Below are 24,871 nucleotides of genomic sequence, written 5' to 3' on the forward strand. Positions count from 1 at the left end.
CACACACACACTCCTTCCCCCAGTACAAGAGTGTCCCCACAGTCTATCCTGCTGTATGCTACCTGAATGATTGTTGTTTTTCCTTATTACAGCAGTCAACGTGCACAATGCCTGCAGTAGAGGCCGGCAGAAAATATAAAAATACTACTAATATTATTTCTAAAAGTACTTTATACAGTGATACAAAACAGGGTTTGTTGACATTATTGGCATTCTTTATAGAAAGCTCTAGATTATGCAGAGCTTTTCGAGCAGCCTTACGATCAACTTATTTCTACAGAAGATTCTTTAAATAAGATGTGCAAGAATACTAAAGCTTGACAAAAACAATTTGGTTTATGGTTAACATTTTTGGATTTTGTTTGTTGAAAAACAATTTGTTATAACGTTTGTAGTGGTTATTACGTATGTTCATATGTGAACTTATAAGACCTTTACGATGAACAAACATGGAACACTGATAGCGAGGACGTTGGCAGGTACGAGGAGGTATGAATAAACTGGCAGCAGAACCTAGGTTCCTAATCTGCCAGACGGTGATGGACGATGGCAGGCATGTGTACACAGTTTTATACAGCTGTGGGCAGGTTTTGGAATGTGTTCGCAGATCTGGGCAGGTGAGAATTTTGACTGTCTTGGGAATGTTTAGGCAGGCAAGGGCAGGTATCACCAGGCTGCATACCGGGTTACTTGACCGCCCAGATGGTGAGCATACGATGAGAGAAGTGCCTGGTGTTGGCAGAGTGTAGGCAAGTCCAAAGTGAGAGCAGATCAAGACGGCTTTCTGTTGTGAGACCTCATCTGCCTCACCCCCATCCCCAGCCGCGCACACTTGCATTCACAAAAGCCTAAATAAAACTCTGTTTACATTGTTTTCTCCCGGGACCGGCGGCCAGTTCAAGTCCTCCCTAGGGTCGAGTCCTTTCAACCTTCCTCACAGAGAGATGGGCGTTTCTTTCCCGTCAAAGGCCTTCTTTGTAGACTTAACAAGGGTAAAGATAGAGCCGCTGAAGAGGGAGAACCAAGTGCAGAAGAGTGGTGCAACGGGAAGTTGCACCACTCTTCTGCAACACACACATACACGCACTCAGATCCAGGAAAACTGGAGCAAATGAAAAATAGCAGTAAAACAATATTTCAAGTAGCAGCAGCAGCAACAAACGCAGAAAAGGGAAAAGAAATTTTGTGAAACAAGTTTACGCAAACAAGGAGGAAGAAAAAGCAAAGGGAGAGCAACATAGCCCCAGAGTGGAGTCATGGGCGGTGAGAGCTAAGCGAAAGATGGAGGAGGTGGAAGAGTGATCAACAGGAGGGTGAAGGGGAAAGGCTGAGGAGAGTGAGGGGAAGTAGGTGGAAGGTATAGGAAAATCTTAATTCTATGTTTGTTATATGTCCTGATTTCAGCATTTTGTTGTAGAGTTTAGTTGTATCGTCATCGTTTTCCCCGAAGTCTGTAACTATATATGAACTTTTCTTCTTGGTTCAAAGTCGAGCTGAATTATTATAACACTGTTCAGCTGCTCTGACCACTGGTATATTCGACATAGTGAAACCTACATGGAGAAGATAATTAACTTCGTTGTGAAGCCAGCAGGTGGGTGTGTTTTCCTCCTGGGCTATTTTTCATCCTCTAGTCCTGGTGCTCGTTAGATATTTTACCAAAAAAAAAAAAGGGCTCTGTAAAGTCACATACATAAAACAGTGCCCAAAATAATTATATGGGAAACTGTAATCAAATTACCTTTTTTTTTTTTAATTTACAAATATTCATTTTTTTAGCATTCAAATGGGATCCACCTGAAGTCTTGTGGGTACCCATTGTCTCGGAGAAATAAACAAAGAAAAAGGCTTCGAGGAAAAATTCTTGGATTTTTTCCTGAGGAAGTTTGAATATTCCACTTTATCTGCCACTCCATCGTTTATAAATGCACAACTTTAATATATGGTGCATAAAGGTTAAAGGATACATAATTTTTTTTTTCAAATTTTAATGTACTGTGCATGGGGCATACCATCAGAATTTGCTATAATTCAGTTCATCATTGCATTTTTTTTTGTATTTTTTTAGATATTCATGAATTGCAAGTTTAAGCCTCTGACCTCAAATTTTCCTTTCCTCTCTTTCAAAAAATAACTGAACTTAGAATGCAAATACAAGCCATGAAGCCTGAAAAAGGTGGAGAAGTCTTGCAAGGAGTGATTGATCATGTTCAGATCATGTCTCGTGTTATCAAAGCCAAAGAATGCGTTACAAAGTACTGATTGACGGAATACGAATAAATGATAATTTAGAGCAGTGTTTCCCAAAGTGGGCGGTACTGCACCCCTGGGGGCGATGGAAAGATCCAGGGGGAGGGGCGTCGAGGAAAAAACGGGGCGACAGGGTGGCATCAGAGCCAAGGGAGCGTTTGTTTTACAAAAATCTATATGACAAAATCTAAGTCACGAACACTTCAGTATCATATATGCTTTACAAAGTATAAAATTAGCATAGTTATATAAAAACGCACAGCTTAATTTTCTGGTAAGGAGGAGGAGTTAAAAGCTGGAACGTTTGTTTGGACGCGTCACACGCCAGCCAGATCAGACAACAGACGCCGTGGGCACTTTTAATGATCGGATTTTTACGTGTGCAAAAGGCAAGGCTCTGGGTTTGTACACACTGCAAGTTATCTTCATTCTTATAATGCACATTTTAAAATATTGTGAAGTGATTGAGTGGTACTGATAGTGTCTTCAGGTTACAGATGAGATATAAATTTACTGTTTAATATTGTTAAATAAATTGGTTTATTGTATTAATTTGTATTTGTGAAATAAATATGTTTATTTATAGTGTTCGATTAGTTGTTTAGAATTTGCAGTAAACCTAATACTAAGAAAGAGGTGCTTGTATGTGTCTGTGTGGAGGGGAAGGGGGCGCTAGGGATGCAGCCTGGGAGCCAAGTGGGCGGCAGTCGAAAAAAAATTGGAAACCACTGATTAAGAGCATTTAATAATGTATGCTCTTTTCGATAATTGTGTTATGTATTAAATGTTGGTAGTTCCAATACTCTTAAGTGACTATTTGTTGTTTTTACATTCTAGTATATTTCATTATTTTCATCCTAATCTTGGACGTTCTAATGTAAGATTATATGTTTTAATTGCCAAGGGAACTGAGCGATCTTTCAGCTTAAAGAACTCTTCCATTCTGAAATATCAGCTCCCGCTAAGTTTTAATATTTTACCTTCGAGGCCTGGTCACAGACCGGGCCGCGGGGGCGTTGACCCCCGGAACTCTCTCCAGGTAAACTGTTAAATCACCTTAATAGCCATCAAGGATGTGACAGAGTTAGGATGGTGCTATGATAAGTCCACCTTGCAACATAACAGGGACAGTTATATACAATTATGAAGACAGAAACACAAGTTGATTTCACTAAGGCAAAGTTACGTTCTGTGTCTAGCTTAATAAAGTCATTATATAGCTCTGTGTAGAGCGAAACATTGTCATATTGAAAGTTTGTTGTGTCTAGTCTTAGTATTCATACTGTTTACCAATACGCCATTTCATCCTACATACATCCTACATATTGCACAAAGCGGTCCTCCTTCCTTTGATTCAATACGTAGGAGTATATTTAATAAAATAGTTGATTTGATTCATGTTGATTTGGAATTCATATGTTTTTAAAACTGACAGAATGTGTTTTTCCATGATTAATTGCCTAATTTTAATTAACTATTTATTAAAAATTCACATTTTTATCATTAATTTGTATTTTATTCAAAATCCTTACGTGATAGAGCAAAATGGTTCAGATATTTACAATCAGCAGCTCAAGAATATGTAAGATCGCAGCCATGACTAAAAATAAAAATTAAAAGCATTCCAAATGCAGAGACGGAATATAGCTCTTCTGGACTGTAATAAGCAGTTGTGAGGACAGGGTGTCATGGAGACAGGTCGCATTCCCACACCTTTACCATAGACCACTAACACCGTTATTACTGAGGCGATGAGTTTTATTTAATCTATTGATCGCAACTGGCTCCACTGTTGTGGATATAAATAGCGTTCTGCTAACAATAGCAGACAGACACACGTAACAAAACAAGCTTCTGTTTTGCAATGTGTAGCGAATGAAAAGAAAGTCGCGGGTTTCGACGTCACTGCCTCATTTACAAATGTTCCAGTTGATCAAGTCACTGATTTAACTAGGTGAGTACAAATAGGAAGCGCATCTGTCTCGCGTTCAGCAGATTGAGGATCGAGCCTCCACCATGTCTTGTGCTGAATGACCCACATGGGTTTAGCACTTAACATGAATTATTATACGCATGGTGATCAATGATGATACAAAGTTACCTGTACCTTGCCAGGATTTTGCGAGCCTCGTCGAACTATCTTTCGAGCTTTACTGATAAATTGCTGAAGCCACTTAAGGCGAAACATTATCACATTGAAAACATCTTCGCAAATAACCCCTATTTAGTGCAGGATATTTGTGACTAGTGGTAATTCTTAGGTTACCTTGGTTGTGTGTGGAGGTTGAAGGTGTGGAGATGTCACCTCTCTAACCCGGGATTGAGACCCCATGACTCCTTGCTTATTTATTTTGCTACGTTCATGAAAGTATGAAATCTCAGTCTGTACTAATATACAAACATCTTTCAACCAGGACTTTTGATTTTTAAACTAGCCTGAGTAACGTTAGTGACGAGCAGAGAGTTCCTTCATTTATTCCCATTCATTCGAAGAATAAACCAAGGAGGGAAAAAACACCCACATAGTACTTAACAGCTCTTAATCAAAGGCCCTCTTAAAAATAGTCTGGCACACCCATATATTACCTTCTGAATGGCAAAATTTTGAAAGAGTTGTGTACAAGGTTACGAGAATTATGTTTATAGTTTCTTGAAAGTTAGCTGTGCATCGTGAGATCAGAACGAGTTTGAAGCAGGATGAGAGGGACGCTTGTGAAATGTTGAGTATTTGTGTTCCCGTTGCCAGGAAGAAGTGTGTTCCTACTCTGATGGTTGAGTTTATGGGACTGTTGCCAGATGTGTTGCTAACTGCAATGACTTGATAAATTCTCTACACGAGCGAAACGTTGGCCCAGTGGAAGCTTTTTCTAAAACAGGTGCCGTTTCAATCCCATGTGTGTTGTTTCTGCCCATCGTGTGTTGCTGCCCACCATGGTAGATTTGTGCAATTGTTGCCAGACGTGTTGTTGTTGTTGCTATGCTACTCCTGCTGCTTCTGTTAGATGCGTTGTCGACCTCAGGGGTCATAATTATCTCCTTGATTATAGTCATTACTCTTAATATCTGACAGTCTGAGTTAAGGAGGGAGGACGTTGCTATGACTTCCATTTTGCATGTCCTGGAGTCTTCCTGCCTCGAGGTCGGTGGGACTGCCTGCCTCGAGGTCGGTGGGACTGCCTGCCTCGATGTCAGTGGGACTGCCTGCCTCGATGTCAGTGGGACTGCCTGCCTCGATGTCGGTGGGGGCTGCCTGCCTCGATGTCGGTGGGGGCTGCCTGCCTCGATGTCGGTGGGGGCTGCCTGCCTCGATGTCGGTGGGGGCTGCCTGCCTCGATGTCGGTGGGGGCTGCCTGCCTCGATGTCGGTGGGGGCTGCCTGCCTCGATGTCGGTGGGGGCTGCCTGCCTCGATGTCGGTGGGGACTGCCTACTTCGAGGTCGGTGGGAACTGCCTACATCGAGGTCGGTGGGAACTGCCTACATCGAGGTCGGTGGGAACTGCCTACCTCCAGGTCAATACAGTCTGTCTCCAGGTCAGTATAGTCGTCCTCCAGGTCACTGTAGTCGTCCTCCAGGTCACTGTAGTCGTCCTCCAGATCAGTGTAGTCGTCCTCCAGGTCAGTGCAGTCATCCTCCAGGTCAATGTAGTCTACGTCCAGGTCAAACAGATCAGGGAACGGGTGGAATTTGAATCCATTACAAGTGAATTTTAAAGCTCACAGGCCAGTGCGTTAACCACTAGGCCTGTGAGTTTCAGGACTCGCCTTGTAAGTAAAAGGATTTCAGTCTTTTAGCTTCAGTAACCTTCAGTTTGAATCTATCCAAGGTTTCAGCTTCAATAACCCATAATTTGAAGCTACCCAAGGTTTTAGCTTCAATAATCCTTAATTCATATCTACCCAAGGTTTTAGCTTCAATAACCCTACAAGACAAACTGTTCCACTAATCAACAGCTCTTTCCAAATCAATACTTTCCTATATCCTTTCTAAATTCAAACCCCACCCGTTCCGTGATTTAGGGACTATGATTTCGAAGCTTGCCCTGAACCCACATAAGCAAGCATCCCATGACAGCACGGCCGAATTAAGGCATAGGCTTTAGGGGCTGCAGCCCAAGGGCCTCCACCAGCTGGAGGGCCTCCAGAGATTAAGTAAAAAGTGTTGACAGTTACTGCTGCAAGTTAATAATTATATTATGTTATTATATCATGTATATGATGAACTGTCGACTGCTTTGATTAATTTTTCCCCTAGAAAACATCACCTTTAGTCTAGGGACCTAAAAAAATCTTAATCCGGCTCTGCATGAGTCACTGCAACAAAGCATTGCATGGCGTGCCACTGATAATTATAGCCGAGGGGAGAAAGTGCGAGGGAATGTGTCCCATGCTGACAGAAAACTTGGCTCACAATTAATTAATTCTTCATTAAGGTCATTAGCGTTAATGGTTGTGTCTCCGAGCTGGACATAATGAAGTCGTTAGGTTAGCTACAGCGGAATGAATTTAGAACGAAATTTCACTGATGACCTTGTTGAAGATTGAAAATAAAGGCTTCCTCGTAGAGGGGAATCTCGGCCAATTCGTCTTTGTTTACACACAATGTCAGTAAAGAGCAAAAAGAGACACTGTGACTGGAGCAATACACAAATAACCCGCACATATGAGCGAAAAGCTTATAGCAACGTTTCGGTCCAACTTAGACCATAGGGAGCTCTCTCTACTGGCTCCCTCTCGTCTGTAAATGGTCTAAGACGGACCGAAACGTCGTTATAAGCTTCTCTCTCCTATGTGGGGGTTGTTTATTCACAGGTTAGAATAGTAAAGTGAACTGTAATAATAGAAGATTTAGTAATAGCACTCGTAGCAATAATAGCATTAGTAATACCGGAAGTCGTTATTATAAACTTACACTAGTATAAACAGGGGCGTTAGCAATGTTAATAGGGTTTCTAGCAGTATTAATAGGGATTCTAGCAGTCTTAATAGGGATTCTAGCAGTCTTAATATGGATTCTAGCAGTCTTAATATGGATTCTAGCAGTCTTAATAGGGATTCTAGCAGTCTTAATAGGGATTCTAGCAGTCTTAATAGGGATTCTAGCAGTCTTAATAGGGATTCTAGCAGTCTTAATAGGGATTCTAGCAGTCTTAATAGGGATTCTAGCAGTCTTAATAGGGATTCTAGCAGTCTTAATAGGGATTCTAGCAGTCTTAATAGGGATTCTAGCAGTCTTAATATGGATTCTAGCAGTCTTAATAGGGATTCTAGCAGTCTTAATAGGGATTCTAGCAGTCTTAATAGGGATTCTAGCAGTCTTAATAGGGATTCTAGCAGTCTTAATAGGGATTCTAGCAGTCTTAATAGGGATTCTAGCAGTCTTAATAGGGATTCTAGCAGTCTTAATAGGGATTCTAGCAGTCTTAATAGGGATTCTAGCAGTCTTAATAGGGATTCTAGCAGTCTTAATATGGATTCTAGCAGTCTTAATAGGGATTCTAGCAGTCTTAATAGGGATTCTAGCAGTCTTAATAGGGATTCTAGCAGTCTTAATAGGGATTCTAGCAGTCTTAATAGGGATTCTAGCAGTCTTAATAGGGATTCTAGCAGTCTTAATAGGGATTCTAGCAGTCTTAATAGGGATTCTAGCAGTCTTAATAGGGATTCTAGCAGTCTTAATAGGGATTCTAGCAGTCTTAATAGGGATTCTAGCAGTCTTAATATGGATTCTAGCAGTCTTAATATGGATTCTAGCAGTCTTAATAGGGATTCTAGCAGTCTTAATAGGGATTCTAGCAGTCTTAATAGGGATTCTAGCAGTCTTAATAGGGATTCTAGCAGTCTTAATATGGATTCTAGCAATCTTAATAGGGATTCTAGCAGTCTTGATAGGGATTCTAGCAGTCTTAATAGGGTTTCTAGCAGTATTAATAGGGTTTCTAGCAATATTAATACGGGTTCTAGCAATATTAATACGGGTTCTAGCAATATTAATACGGGTTCTAGCAATATTAACAGGGGCGCTAGCAATTTTAACAGGCGTTCTAGCAGTATTAGTAAGGGCGCTAGCAATATTAATAGAGGTTCTAAAATTATTAACAGAGGGGCTAGCAATAATAATAGGGGTTCTAACAGAATTAATAGGGCGCTAAGAGCATTAATATGGGTTCTAACAATATTATTAGAGGTTTTAGCAGTAATAATAGATTTTAGAAGCATTAATTGGAGCAATATTAATTGGGGTACTATAATAGTCGTTCCAGCATTGTTAACAAGGGTTCTAGCCTTGCTACTAGGACATCTAGCAGCATTATTAAGAGTTTTAGTTATGAAACAGGAGATTCTAGCAGAATTAACAATTCTATTAGTTTTAACAGTGGCAGTAATGGGAATTTCAGTGGTAATGCTAAGGGTTAATATTAATTTGGGTTAGCAGTATTGGGGTTAGATTATTGTAGGTTAACATTTACTGGGGTTAATTTTTTATATATATTTTAGTCTAGAAGTTCATGGCAACACTCTTGCAGTTGTCTGAATATTTCTCATAATTAACAAAAACAACTTTTTTGAGTCAATCTACAAGCAAAAGGTCGAGCGTTAGTTGTTAACGGTCAAGGTTAGGTGTTAAAGGTCGAGTGTTGCTTGCTAAAGGTCGAGTGATGCTTGCTAAAGGTCGAGTGTTACTTGTTTAAGGTCGAACACTAGTAAAGTTCAAGCTTTAGCTCTTAAAGGTTAAGCCTTATATGTTAGAGGGCAGGCATTAACTATTAACGGTCAGTTACTAACTGGAAAACATCTATTAACTGTTAATATCTAACTTTTAAGGCTAAACATTAATTGTTAACGTCATGCATTGACTTCTAAACATCAATTATTACCTTCAAAACATCAAGAATTTAATTAAAAACATCAATAATTTAATTAAAAACATCAAGAATTTAATTAAAAACATCAAGAATTTAATTAAAAACATCAAGAATTTAATTAAAAACATCAAGAATTTAATTAAAAACATGAATTTAATTCAGATCAAGAATTTACATGGAAACATTAAGTATTAATTTTCAAACATCAGGTATTAACAGTTATAATCCTTATTAAACGGAAGCTACTTAATGTTGTAGGGATTATATTTTCATCTTTGCTCAAAAAAATTGTTTTTATAAAGTTTAACGACTTCCATAGTTACTAATCTGCAGGGGAAAGAGAGAGAGAGAGAGAGAGAGAGCGAGACAGAGATAGAAAGAGAAAGATAGACAGAGGATGCTAAGTACTGAGGTGTAAGCAGTCACTTATGTGATGTTGCCAGTTTCATGCTGCAGGGGGGTCGAGTCTCTGCTCATGGCCCTGCATCTTGTAATTTACCTAAATTACTTCCCCTATCATGCCTATTCTTAAAACTATGCATGGAGCCTGCTTCCACAACGTCGCCAAGATCATTCCACTTTCTGGCTTTTCTGTGGCTGAATACTTCCTGACATCTCTATGACTCCTAGAACAGTTTACCCTCTTTACTGTATGAAGTCTCTAGAGTATTTTGCATTTCCATATCATTTCCCTCCTTATTATTCTATCCTTCAGGTTCAGTTCCTAAAACCATTCCTCGTTGCAAATACAGGAGGGCCCCGCTTTTACAGCAGGTTAGGTTCTGGGCTACTGGAGGGTTCCGCGTATACGGCAGGTTAAGTTCTGGGCTACTGTAGGGTCCCGCTTATACAGCAGGTTAGGTTCTGGGCAACTGTAGGGTCCTGCTTATACAGCAGGTTAGGTTCTGGGCTACTGGAGGGTTCCGCGTATACGGCAGGTTAAGTTCTGGGCAACTGTAGGGTCCCGCTTATACAGCAGGTTAGGTTCTGGGCTACCGCTCTAAAGCGAAAAATCGCCGGAATCATTTTTTTCACTTTAAATACAAATAAAACTCTTATAACATGTTTACAGTAGCATTTGAGTGAGCAATAGAGCTAGGCCTTAAAAAAAAGCATATACGGAATGCACATTACTTTCCTTAAAATATTCTCATCTTTAGCTTATAATCAGTGGTGAATACATTTATTGTAGGAAGTCTGAATAAATGAGGAATGAGTATATATAAAAACCACTACATTAGAGAAACGCTGTAAAGCGAAGCACTGTAAAGCAGGGTCCTGCCTATAAAAATCACTGTTAGTGAAATGCTGTAAAGCGAAGCACTGTAAAGTGGGGTCCTGCCTTTAAAAATCACTGTTAGTGAAACGCTGTAAAGCGAAGCACTGTAAAGTGGGGTCCTGCCTATAAAAATCACTGTTAGTGAAACGCTGTAAAGCGAAGCACTGTAAAGTGGGGTCCTGCCTATAAAAATCACTGTTAGTGAAACGCTGTAAAGCGAAGCACTGTAAAGTGGGGTCCTGCCTATAAAAATCACTGTTAGTGAAACGCTGTAAAGCGAAGCACTGTAAAGTGGGGTCCTGCCTATAAAAATCACTGTTAGTGAAACGCTGTAAAGCGAAGCACTGTAAAGCAGGGTCCTGTCTGTATACCTTAGCTCTGAGACCAGGTTTGTTTACCTGTGCATGTTCCTCAGCTTCTGAACGTATCTTATTAGGCGAAGGTTTCTTGCTGGTGGTGAATACGAATTATTTACAAGAAAAATAAATATGTATATGCAATACAAATGCAAACAGACAATCTTAATGCGTGACAAGCCACGGGGAAAGGAAATCTTCAGCTGAAATACTTTCACAAGTCTCCAGGCGTCATCAGGAGCTGTACAATGTTGGAAGAGTAGCAACAACAGGAATGAGGGAGGCCTCAGAGTAGGATAGCATAGTGACAACAGCCAGTGGAGGTGGCTGTTGTCACCACTCTACTCCGAGAAAACTGCTCTTCCTCCTGTTGCTACTCTTGTAATATTGCATAGTTCCTGATGACGCACAAAGGCGTGTGAAAGTACTTGAGCCGAAAATTTCAATCCCTCGTGGCTTGTCTTGCATGTACGTAGATGTGATTCGTATAGAATAGGGTAGTAGCATTTTACGAGTGTACCAGTTCTGTACCAATCTCTCTCTCTCTTTACACAGGGTTTGACACGGTTAAGGATCCCTAGCTTTATTGACAAGCTATTTACAAGTTAAGGATTCCTAACTTTATTGACAAGCTAAGAGCTGTTACCTACATCAGCTCATTTGAAAACATTTTTATTGTTATGAGACATATAAATAGGGAACAGGATGAAGCTGGAGCCATATGTGAGCCAGTATTATCTGACTTTATCTCGTTGACATCATAATGCTGTACAAATGTATTCCAGACTCGAGTCATTCTGGGATAAATGATCTCAGATGGAGTGATGTTCTGGAGAAGGGTACAGCCAGAGTGAAGTTGCTGCTTTCTGCCCGTCTTGTGGCATAAAAGCTTGTTTCACGCTGTCCTCGAAGTGGATCCAAGTGTGGCACTTTGACAATATTGGCCTTGTACATAACAGTAAGGCCACCCACATCCCTCCTATGTTGAAGGCTCTGCTGAAATGACAGATCTATCCAGGATGGGTCCTGGCAAGAGATGAGACGTCTTGCTCTGTTCTCTACTCTGTCAAGCAGTCGCAGATGAGAGGGGGGCAGGCGAACCAAGAAAGTGGAGCATACTCAAGGTGTGAGCGTACTTGTGCCTCGTACAGAATCTTGCAACCCCTACTGTCAAGCAGATGCGAGATACGGCGAAGTGCTGTAAGCTTCCTGGCTGCCTTGTTTGCAAGATTTACAACATGGCTCTTCATGGTTAGTTTGGAGTCAAATTTCACCCCAAGGATATCAACTTCTTCTCCAGGTGCCAACACCCTCCCATTCATCCTTACTTCTGCACCAGCATTACCATCATGGTGCCTAGAGACGATCATCATTTGCGTTTTCTCAGGTGCAAATGTTACTTGCCATCTATTTCCCCAAGCTGATATAGCTCTCAGCTGGTGATTGATGTAGCTTAGAGCAGCTGGCATTTCTTCTCTTGGATAAGTGAATGTCAGTGTACAGTCGTCTGGATATGCATGTGATTCTGGGATGAGATGAAGAAGGTCGTTGAAGTAGACATTCCATAACAATGGTCCCAGCACGCTTCCTTGTGGAACACTTGCCCCAATAGGATGTCTTGCTTATTCCGTTCCATTGAGAACTACACTTAGAGATCTACCATGAAGGTAATCACTGAGGAGACATAGCGTAGAGCCTGCAATTCCCAGTGCTTGAAGTTTTGCTAAGAGGCCCTGGTGCCACACCCGGTCGAAAGCGCCAGCAATGTCATTTTTCACTTTCTCTCTCTCTCTCTCTCTCTCTCTCTCTCTCTCTCTCTCTCTCTCTCTCTCTCTCTCTCTCTCTCTCTCTCTACCGTATAGCTCTGAAACTAAACAGGGGATAGTAAAATCGCACTAATAAATTAGGAGAGCGAGCCGCCGCCGGTGGACGAGGCTCAGTGCAGGGAAGCTGCCGGATCGCCTGTCTAGTAGTGTACCGGTGCAGAATCACGGCCTTAATTAGCGGAGGATTAGTCCAATTTTCTGGTCTTGTTACCTGTGACGACGACCAGACAGGCTGTCTTGCACGTCTGTCCCGCTCTCTGTAGATACTCGAGTGAAGCATTAGACACATGTGCAACATTAGGGTACCTTTATTGTAGACGTTTCGCCATCCAGTGGCTTTATCAATACAAATTCAAGGACATAGCTGGGAAACAGTAGAACTACGTGTATATACAAAATATGAGGTAATCAGTACCTCAGCCTTGAAATTCGTGAAGAGTACCGTAGTCTTCAAGACCTGGGGATATAGTTTTACTGTCTTCCCATTATGTCCTTGAATTTGTATTGATAGCCACTGGGTGGTGAAACGTCCTCAATAAAGACACCCAGATGATGCACATGTCTAAATCTTCATCTTGTCGGTATTGTGCACATGTACAGATACTAGTGATGCTGGTGGAACGTTCTTCATCCAGGGAGATGAATCTCCTCTTACAATATTGATTCCATTTCATTCCTCAAGCGCTGTATGACACCTGCGGGGTTAAATACATGAATAAAATTTATACAGAAATAATATATATACATAAACATATATAAATAATATAATGTCCAGGGTAAATTTATTTTAATTACTTAAAAGAACGTAAAATGTTATTTTTTTACTATCCTGTTTTCAAAATTGGAAAATATATTAAAATAAAATTGTTCATAGAGTTTATCATTCCATAATTAATCTGCTATAATCATTATATTAGTGTAATGGTTTATCACCATTAGCATCTCTCACCTACGTTATGAATGATAATTATGATTGCTACACTAGATATATAACTTGGTTAAAAGTCATCTTTTACTAACTCAAGAGTGGTAAAAATTTGCTTCGGAAAAATTTGTAGTACAATCAATTTTACTAAAGCGAATTAAAAGCATTAAATAAATTTATTTAACTTGTTTGAAATTCAACCTGAGTGTGTTACATGTTATTTTCCGCTTGATTATTTTACTAATCAAATATTATGCAGTTAGAATTAGTTTTATTTAAATTTTAAATTCTTGGGGACGATTAAACCCACTTTAAAACACAGATGAAACGAGATAGTAATAATATTGGCCAGGAGATAAGCCAAGTCTCTCCTGACACGAACTCCAATCATATGGATGACCAGTTAATGAGTGTCTATATATTTCGACAACCAAGGCCCTCATCTACTGAAGAGGATCTCAGTTAAAGGCTGATATACTGCATACATCTCTCTTCATTTTCTCCTTCATATATCTAAAAATTCAAGCGACTTCCTTCATACTTCTCGTTAAGTTTAGTCTCTCCATTTGGCCAAACTCAGGCAAGAAAGATTAACCTTCAAGGTAAGCGCCTTGACGGTAGATATATATTTATCGAAGGACTTGCAGCAACCTTCCTTTAGATGAAACCTAATTACCTTTCATTTACCAAGATTTTAGTAAATTTTTCAATCAAATTTTTGCTGTAGGACACTAAATAAATTATGCAAAATTTTAAAAGTAAAATCAGATTTTATTCCACTATTCGATAGTTAAACTGTGAAGACTGTGACGAGAAGACATGTTTGCAGAAAGATCAATCACTGGGACACTATTTCGATTTGTTAGCATATTTATTAAGATCTTGACAGACCGTAAAGTTGTCCCAATAAAAGTCGTTTGTGCAAACTTTAATGGCAGCACGCCATTTAGATCTAGTTACTTAACTAGTGTTTTTACTAATATCAAAGGCCTTTGATCTATGAAAACCGTCAAGAAATTGCTCTTTAGAGTATGATTTCATTATTTTTTAAGTAAAACAAAAGCAGTATAATGAAATACAGTTTTGCCCTTTCTAAAATATAACCACAAATCTTCAGTAACTTGGCTTCAACTGTTATTCGCCTCAGTAATAAAGTATTACCTTTATTTTCCTTAGTGATTGCATTAAAAACTCAAACATGTTCTTTGGAATAAAGTAACGAACAGAGAGATTCCTCAGGTGCTCTTATTGAATTATAAATTTGTACCTAATTATTTCTGTTATTAAGAGTTGCTATTGCTAATAGCTGTAGTAATAGTTGTAGTGTTAGTAGTAGTAGTAATAATAGTTTAATTGTGTAGGTATCAAGAATAATAGTACCAAGAATAATAGTAATTATTTAATATTTTATATTTTTTAATTATTTATTATATATACATGGATTGAATCCATAGGAATCATACAGCACTCTGGAAATAAGAGGAAATCAGGAATATTTTAATTTTAAAGAGGCGCACCGATAAGCCAGTGGAAGGCCTCTGTCAGATGAGCAAAAGTTTCAGCTGTTGGTCATCATGTGACTACGACAGGCATCAGGAAACACTTGTCCTGTTTCCTAGTAAACCTCAGCCTCAGTCATAAGTGGTAACTGTATAATTATTAGGCGTCAGTTTGTCTTTAATTAGAATATAAATGTGCCGTAACTGTGTAAAAAAATGTTCTGTAAATTAATTTTCGAATTTTAATTACATAAAAAGGATTAATTATGCAATATATGCTATTAATATTATTATAAATAATCTTACTAACAGTCCTGGACATTTATTTAAAGAAGCGTTTCGCCAGCCTATGAAGCCACTCGTGGCGAAACGTTTAGTGAAGATTGAAGAAGCTACTCGTGGCGAAACATTTAAAATAATAAACGTCCTGAAGTGTATACGTGTATTTGAAATATTCATGGCATCACCATACCACCGACAGCTAGAATTACGAATATAAAACTACGATTTAACCCGTCACGCTGTTTAACACTCGCGGGATACTGGAGACTTAACATACAATTTCACTTGTATAGTTTACATGCAAGTGTAGTTATATTTCAAACTTCATGTAATTGTAGTTATAAGGAATTATGAATAACAAGGCACAACATCATGGCTGGAACAGTATGCAAATTACTCGTATGTGGGAAACCAGTGCAACTAATTAATGGTTCAAGTCGGGCCGAAACGTGGTCGTTGTAAATTTCAGTCTCTTGCGTGCGAGTTATTTGTGTATAATAATTTATAAAAAACATTGTAAGGTAAGCAATATAAAAATGAATATTCCCCTTTTAGCAGTTTTTGACAAATTGAAAGTAACCATTATTTTACGTAGTGCCTTTAAAGAACCAAAGAATGTGGCAATACACGGCTCTTAATTAGAAAACGTTGAGGTCCTAAGACCTTGATCACTTCTGCAGCGATAAGGGCCCCAGACTGAAACATTTTCTAGTACTATATATACCATGAAGACTCGTGTCTTGAAGCTGATGTAGGTATCTCAGTTATATGATTTAGAGCCAGCTATCTCCTTTAATCCCACTTGACTACCTACCATTCCCCAGGCGCTCTCTGACCTCTGTAGATTTATTACTCTCCTCTGATTACTGTTATATACAAACAATTTTCAAATATTTCTTTTAAACACAAATCTCATTAGTGGCAAACAAGCCACTAATGAAAGAAAATTGTCTTAGATAAATTAGTATACAACATTCGACTAAAGTTTAATAAATCTTCAAAATTCATGAATTTTTGGCTGGGGTTAAGTGATATTTCCTAAATAATATTTCCATTTTCATCCTTTGCTATAATATTCGTCGGGAGACAAGTGTCTCCTGATACGAGTAATATAGTTTTAGTTATATAGTTATAGTTATATAGAAATAATACTGTATCCATAATTTTTAACGATTTTTTAAAACTAAAAAAAAAAAATGAAAACCACCTTGTCCCATCCCAGAACGACAATTTTTTTTTTTTTTGAAAGGTAAAGTATATTTTCTCAGCAGCTTTAGTGCCAGCAGTAACAGATGATGCGGTGGCAACAGTAGACGTAACATTACGACAACAGCAGTCAAAGGGGCCAACATCAGCAGTCGTAGTAGTAGTAGTACAAGCTTTAGCAGAAATATTATAAACAACGACAGTAATCTTACCAGTTACAGTAATAGTACTAGCAGCAGCAATAGTACTAGCTTTCGCATCAGCAGCAATATAACTAGCTTTCGCAGCAGTAATAGTACCAGCAACAGCATTATCAGTTATAGTACCAGCTAGAGTAACAGCAGCGCCAGAATCAGCAGCAGCAGCAGTAGTATTAGTAGCAGCAATAGTAGAAGTAGTAGAAGTGGTAGGAGCAGCAGTAACATTATCAGTGGTAGTAGTAGTAGTGGCAGCAGCAGTAGTATTAGTAGCAGCAGTAGTATTAGTAGTAGTAACAGCAGTAATAGTATCTGTAGTTGTAGTAATAACAGCAGTAGCTGTAGTAATAGCAGCAGTAGCAGCAGTAACAGCAGTAGTTGCAGTAGCAGCAGTAACAGCAGTAGTCATAAAACTAGAAGAAATTTGTCGACTTTCATGTTCTTGACCAACATCTTGAGAGAGATATTAGTCATAAAGCTCTCCAAATTACCTCTTAAGCACTGGAGGTATGAAATTTTCGTTCCGGCTCTCCGGCGTTAAACGTGAGGTCCGATAAGTTAAGTAGTGTGCCAATAAATGGCCTTTTCACCCCATTTCTCCTCTTTATTTTTTTTTATCTTTTAACTTGCTCTTCCTCCCTTTTCTCTTTGCATTTCTTTTTTTTTATATTGTTTTCCCATCCTTCCTCTTATTCTGTAATACGTGATACCTTTTCCTCTAGCTTCACCCTCTTCCTTCTCTCTCATTCTTCCAGCATTTCTTCCTCTCTTCCAACTTCTCTTCCTCTCTCATTCTTCCAGCATCTCCCTCATTCCTCTAGCCTGCCCCTCTCCTGTTTTTTCTCTCGTCTCCCCTCCTGTCATCCACTTTTCCCTGGCTGTATCAAACGACAACTCCGCCTCCGAGCAGGATATGAAGCATATCCCTAGTCGGGAACCCAGAGGCCAATTTCGTTACCGTGATCCCATTACCGCAGCAGGACCGTTTAAGCGTGCCTCTGACCGCTAAACGAACTTGGACACGGAGAAAAAATGGAATTTCAGCAAGTTAGAAGCCCAAGCGCGACTGTTAGCAATTAACATCAAAGAACCTTGATGGAAGAATAGATGATGATATTTCATCATATTCTTCCAGCATCAGTGCTGGAAGAATATGATTTAGTCACTTTATACTTTATTAATAAATAAAATTGGGCATACAAGTGTGCAAGCAATCAAGAGACTCGTATACAGAGCAAATATTTAACAAAAATATCTTTTTTGCTCCGTGAGAGCTTTATCAATTCACCTCCATTAATATAGTGATAAAGGTCACATTGAGAGAAAAGTCGCGTTTTAAACGCTCGCTCTGTGTACTTGTTTGTGATATGCTACGTCTCGGCGTAGCAAATCGAGATGTTAACCAGTCGTCGATGCTGCTGCCCAGAGCTACATGATAGTTGTATTGTAGAAATATGAGTTTGCTGTCATGTTCCACTACACAGGCTGGGTCATGCACATCAGGTAATATAATCTGTTAGACCGAGCTGGAAACTTTAGGAAGGTGATGGCTATATCGTCAACCTTCTCCCTGAAAGCTGGCTGCCTTGGATCAAACGTGTAGCGCAAGCTGGACTCCAAGGTATTGGTCCAGTGTGGGTGGATTGGTAAAGCACTGCGTACCTTGTTCCAAGGTTCGAAGGTTCGAGTCTCCTTCAGCCAGAGATCAGTGTTTGTGTATATTTCGCCTGCTCTTGCGAATTCCTTGTATATATATATATATATATATATATATATATATATATATATATATATATATATATATATATATATATATATATAAACTATGTATAATATGGAGTCATTGAGAAGGAGTGTAAGGAGAGGGTTATCATCTATACTAACAGAAGCCTAAAGCCTGTACCTTTTACACAAGTGAGCAAGCAAACAGTAAGCAAACAAGCAATGAGCAACAACTCTCTTCGGGGAAGGGCGCTATAACAAATAATTTAAGAGGTGATAACTCTTCCTAGCAAATTACTGACCACAAAAGGCACGGACATAACTCCCGAACCAGCACTCTTGATTTCTTTATGATAGGTTCGAGTTCAGAGATTTTCTTGTGGGTTATTTGTCGAGCAGTTATTTAGTGGGTTTTAGTAGTTACTGAGTACTGGATGCTCTCGAGTGTTTTTCTGGGAAACAGAGAGAATAAAGAATGAAAAACAATGCCGTAACTAGTTAATAGTCCAAATCGGACCGAAACGTCTTCGTAGCTTCTTTTCGATGTGTGGGTTATTTGTGTAGAGAAAATAATAATAGGGAAATGCATACGTTCGCTTTCCTACATTTGCTCACCTATGTCCGTTTTTACGTGTATGCATGGATACAAAAGCGAGCGTGTGTGGGGCCTCTCCCTCCACCCTCATCCACACACCGAAGATAGAGGCGTTCTACCGAGTGTAAAGAAGAAAAAGACAGGCGGCTAGCAAGAATCAATCGGGTCAACATTTCTCTTCGTGTAGAGTATTATCAGATCAATGGCTATACAGAGCAAAACTTTGTCCCATTGATCTCCACCTGTGCTTTCCTAATTCCATACACACAAAAATATCACGCACTTCCTCAAACAATAGCAAATTAAGTGCACCTCGTGTGACTACACTCAGGACGACAGGCTGGAGGCAACACAAGTTGGGGATTCAAAACTTGGAATGAGTGAACTAATCGAAACAAGAACAACATAAACTGAGAACTTTGGTGAGCTCGATGAACATATTAGAAGAGGATGAAAGAGCTTGTTAGCTTATGAAATGGCCGGCAGGTTGGCATGCAGAGCTTACTGGTGCTTTGAATGTGAGTGCTGCAAATGAATGTATATGGTTATTACTGAGTGTACATGACTGCTGAGCTGGTACAGAATGTTATATCTGCTAGTGCTGTATGTACATGGCTATTGTTAGTAAATGTATATGGATGCTGTTGCCGGTGTATATTTCTGCTAATACTTGCTTCTGATGGAAATGTATATATTGAATGTATATAGCGGGTGTTTCTGAAGTATCAGTGTAATTAATGGCTCTTTTGAGGTGGTTGGTGTTTGTACAAAATGAGAAAAGGATTTTGTAAGTTAAAAAAAAAAATTATTCAACGGACGAGCTGGGGACGGGGTTGCCATGTTGCCTGTGAAGGGCTGCTGATCCAAGAAATTGGAGCTACCGCTCTCTTCTTTGGAGCACGCCTTTTAACACCCCACCCTATTTTCAATGTGCCGTATGACTCGTACGGATTTAGCGCATGCCAGTGAATATAATTAAAATATGTTGTCTGTCTACAATGGACGGCCACTAAGGAAAATTTAGTGGCTGTTGTTACTAATAAATAATTTTTAAAGGGACACCGAAATCGAAAATTTCAAAAAATTTAACAAAAGCGCTTGTTGGTTCATTCGTTTCAGGGGAGGAGGGAAAGGAAGGGAGTGAGAAAAGCCGGTGAAAGAGAGAGAAAAATAGCTCAAATCCTTCCGTAATCGCTGGATATCCAATGTGTTCTTGAAAGTGCCATCCTTCTTGTATCGCATCACTTCCACTGAACCAACAGCGGACTGGCTGGGGGGCCGATGGAGCCGGATGGGATGGCTGGTTCGGGGAAAGGTGGTGGGGCTGGCAACAGATGGGCCTGCTGGTGTGTTGGGTGGGTGGGTTGTCGGAACTTGGGACGGTGGAACGCTCGAGTGAGTGGTCGGGAAGGCTTCTTCAGATCACAGAGGTTATGTTTTCCTGGCTCTCCACGTTTATTGAATGGCAGGTCACTATACATCAGGGAGAGACGTAGATTAATGTCAGAAAACGCTCGGACACCATCACTGTTTAACCAACGTATACGTCTCACTACACTATGGTGTCTGCTTATTCTTATGAGTATACGTAACAGTGATAAAGAATAAAAAATGCACAGTACCGTGACTAGAACAAATAACCCGCACATAAAAGAATGAATCTTACGACGTTTCGGTGTGAGCTGGACCATTAGTTGGACCGAAACATCGTCATAAGTTTCAATCTCTTGTGTGCTGATTATTTGTGCATACAGAGATATGTACATATCTCTGTATGCACAAATATACATATCTCTGTATACACACACTGCATCACAGTACGCAATACTTTGATGCAGTGTGTCCAGGTTCGAATCCTGGTGTGGACTGAGAGAGTATATTTGTAAACAATTTCGCCCGTTTGCCAGTTGTTAGCATCTTTGTGCACACAGTTTTGTGTTTATTCGCATGATTGTGTTTGCGTGTGTGCAATATATGTATATATACTTATGCATTATGTTTATATGCACAAGCATCACAAAGTAAGCGAATGACAAGGAAGTAAATCACACACGACAAGAGGGTTGAGGCCTCTTGGCATAAACAGTTGTCTGATGCTATGGGAGTCAGCGAATTGACTAGGGTTTACCTAGGAAATTTTGAGGATTTAGAAACAAGTTTTGTCAAATGTACTTTTTTCCCCGAAGCATGAAAAGGGGTCCCGCCATTACCATGCATGTCAAAAATCAATTTGCTTCATGACATCAGCATTCCACAAGTAAACGATCTTTCAAGGCTAAGCATATCTCAGGTGAAGGCTCATATGACAGTCTTCCGCAAGTGAGGCTATTCATGACCTAGCATGCCTCATGTGTCATGAAGCATGCCCTAAATGTCACAATTAGACATGTCTCATATGTCATGATGTAATCTAAGTGTAATGACCAAGTAGTGCTAGGAACATCATTCTTGAAACTAAGACGCACATGCAACATCTGGGTATCTTTATTGTAGACGTTTCGCCATCGAGTGGCTTTATCAATACAAATTCCAGGACATAACTTGAAGACAGTAGAACTATACACAGAAAATGAGGTAATCAGTCCCTCAACCTTGGAGTTGGTGCGAAGAGCACCGTAGTCGTGTAGATTCTGAAGCAGAAACAAGGAGCCTGGCGCTTTTATACTAACGTCAGGTGGAAAGGGGACGTATAGCAGATGAGGGCATAGTCACTGGTAGGCGGCATTCCCTAGTGCAGTGGTTCCCAAACTTTTTCAACTTGTTACCCAATTTAACATGCCACATAAAGCATGTTACCCCTTTCACCAAAATGTTGTTATTATTGATATATATGGCTAAATTAAAACACTTGAGATATTATCTTTTATTTATTGTATTTGAACATTGTGCATCTCTAATGACTATTACCAAAGATGTCAAGAACATCAGTGGGATGGATGGAGTTGCATACTTGAAGCTAGTTTAGGAATTCTTGGCTTCGTGGTTGAAAGTGCCAGCCTGGCATCGTTTGCAACATTCAAGCGAGTCCTCTTTTTTTGTTTTCATACCCAGCACAGTTGAGAAGCTCTTCTCGCACAGATACGTTGTTGAGAATGATACCAACAACTTCAAGGCTCTCTTGGACAGAGTTGGCGAGTCAGGTAGTTGTGAAATCCAAAAGGAATCTGCATTTTGGTTTTGGAATTCGATTTTCAAGGCTTCATTGGCTCGCATTGTGATCCACTCCTCCTTTGCAGGGAAATCATCATCATGAATGGCATCATCAGGTACAGAGAAGGGATGAATGATCCACTGAAGAGTGGCTGTTTCTTGGTCACTCTCTGGAAAGTAGTGATGCATGCTTGTTTCAAGCCCCTTCAAATGGTCGTTCATTTCTTTGTTGATGGTCTGTAGAAGTGATCCAGTATCATGACTATTCTCCTCAACAAACTGGTCTAGGGTGGGAAACTGGGCGATCACTCCTTTCTCCAAGCGCCGAATCCAGAGTCTCAGTTTCCCCAGAAATGCAGTCACAGTGTGATGGGCATCAATGACAGTCGTGTTTCGGCCCTGGAGTTGCAGATTACCACTGTTCAGCTCCGCAAATATGTCAGCCAAGTAACAAAGTCGAGCAAGCCACTCCTTATCGGTGAACTTGGTAGCAAAAGGAGATCCTTTTTGTTCCAGGAATTCCTGAACAGCTTTTCGGAGCTCAATGACTCGACGTACAACCTTGCCTCGTGACAACCAGTGAACATCGGTGTGGTAGAGCAGAACTTGATACTGCTCTCCCATTTCCTTGCACAGCTCCTTGAATATGCGCGAATTCACATCTCTGGACTTGATGAAGTTGACGATTTTCAACACATCTTCAAACACTAACTTCAGATTACCAGGCAGGCTTTTCGATCCAAGAGAGTACCGATGAATGATGCAGTGATCTACAGAAATTTCTGGATTGATAGCTTGTATGAGGTCCCGTAATCCACGATGACCACCCATCATCGACGGTGCTCCATCGACGGAGACCTGGAATAAAAAGAAAAATTATTATAGACTGCGTCAGTTAGTCATTGTTACTTATCTTTTGCGTTATAATTATATGGTTTTAATTAATTATTTCGGTACTTGAGTATTTCAGTACGACAGGCACGATATTTTTTGTGTGAATCATGTACAAAATATTAGCTACACTACAGTTACTTGTACAATAAATAAAACTGTATATGACTATATGCCGTGTAATTAATTGTATTTATACTAATTTAGACTTTATATAAACATCGTTTCCTACCTGTTGAACGCTGTTCCAATCCAATCCATTCTTGGTAAAGAAACTGTTGATGATATTGAAGACATCTTCTCCCTTTGTGGTTGTCAGCAGATCCTCGCATAATAGGAACTCTTCTTTGATCTTGTCCTGGTGGACGTAACGGACGAACCCAAGGAGAACAGCACAACTGGCTACGTCACACGATTCATCAAATTGCAAGAATTTGCCATATGAGCTTTCCTTGATCTCCGTTGTAACTTGGGACAGGATATCTGATGCCATGTCATCGACTCGTCGGCGGATGGTGTTGTTTGATAGAGATATGACACTCAGTTTCTTCGCTTGATCCTCCCCACTTACCTTGCTTACCATCTCGTATGCACAAGGCATAATCATATTCTCTGCAATGGTGTGGCATTTCTGTTGTTCGGCAATTTTATATGCAACACAGTAGGATGCTTCGACCGCAGCTTGAAGCTTTTGGGCTTGAATTCCAGATGAGCCGAACTGGATATTCTTCAGTGCTACAGCCTGGCGCTGAAAATAAGCCTGACCCTTATTTTGAAGATTTGGATGGCACTTCTGGAGGTGAGCTGAGAGTTTTGATGGCTTGAGGCTTTCATTTGTCAACACTTTGTGACATGCCACACATTGTGGCCGATCCTCTCCACCAGAAGTTAAATTCACAAAGCCATGGCGAAGAAAGGCGTCAGTGTAGGTGCGCTTTTTGGACATTTTCTTGTTCAATCTGCAGAAAAAGAAGAATATACATGCATACACTGCAAAACGCAAGGTACATAATTTCTCGCATGGCAGCTAACACAAGTTCACTGATGCAAGCACACACGCATACATTCAAAATTGTCAGGCTGCAAGTATCATGCTTGTCAGCACAAGAGCACCGTGTAGCGCGAGACTATAGTGAACGTATACAGCCTCGCATACTCTGCTAATCCTAGCAAAACCATTGAAAACGTAAGAACCACACATACATTATATATAAAATTAATAATAGCTACAAATTCACAGTAACAGTGGGTAAATACTAACTATATACTGCACAGGGCAGTACACATACATACCAGCTTATGTCTACCTCGGCTGATGCTCACAGATAAACTGACAGTGTGAAATAGAGGCAGCCTCAGGAAGTGAGTGACGCGTACTGGACATGTCGATCTGGGCTACTGAGTGACTTTTGTCCTGAAGCATACTTGTCAAAATACTTTTGGGTTTCCACACACTTAGCTATATATTTCTTCTTTTCTAATACTGTATATTAGTTTTTGATGTTTATTGTTATTTGGTTTAACTTTATTACTTACTTATAATAGGTTTACTTTACAACTTTATATACTAAGACAAAGTTAACAATAATCCTCATACCGGGTACCGCATTGTTTTCTTGATTTTCAGATTTCATAACTTTTTTTCTGTCACCCCTCCATTACCCCCCAAAAATGGTTAAATTACCCCCAGTTTGGGAACCACTGCCCTAGTGGAAGTAGGTCCTACCCAAAGAGATGGGTTAGTTGTAGTAGTAGTTGTCGTAGTCGTGAAGGTTATGTACATGTCCTCAGAATCAAGACTCCATGATGTTGCAGTGTCTGACAAGTTGT

The sequence above is a fragment of the Cherax quadricarinatus genome, chromosome 56 (genome assembly GCF_038502225.1).
Source record: "Cherax quadricarinatus isolate ZL_2023a chromosome 56, ASM3850222v1, whole genome shotgun sequence".
Taxonomy (NCBI): Eukaryota; Metazoa; Arthropoda; class Malacostraca; order Decapoda; family Parastacidae; genus Cherax; species Cherax quadricarinatus.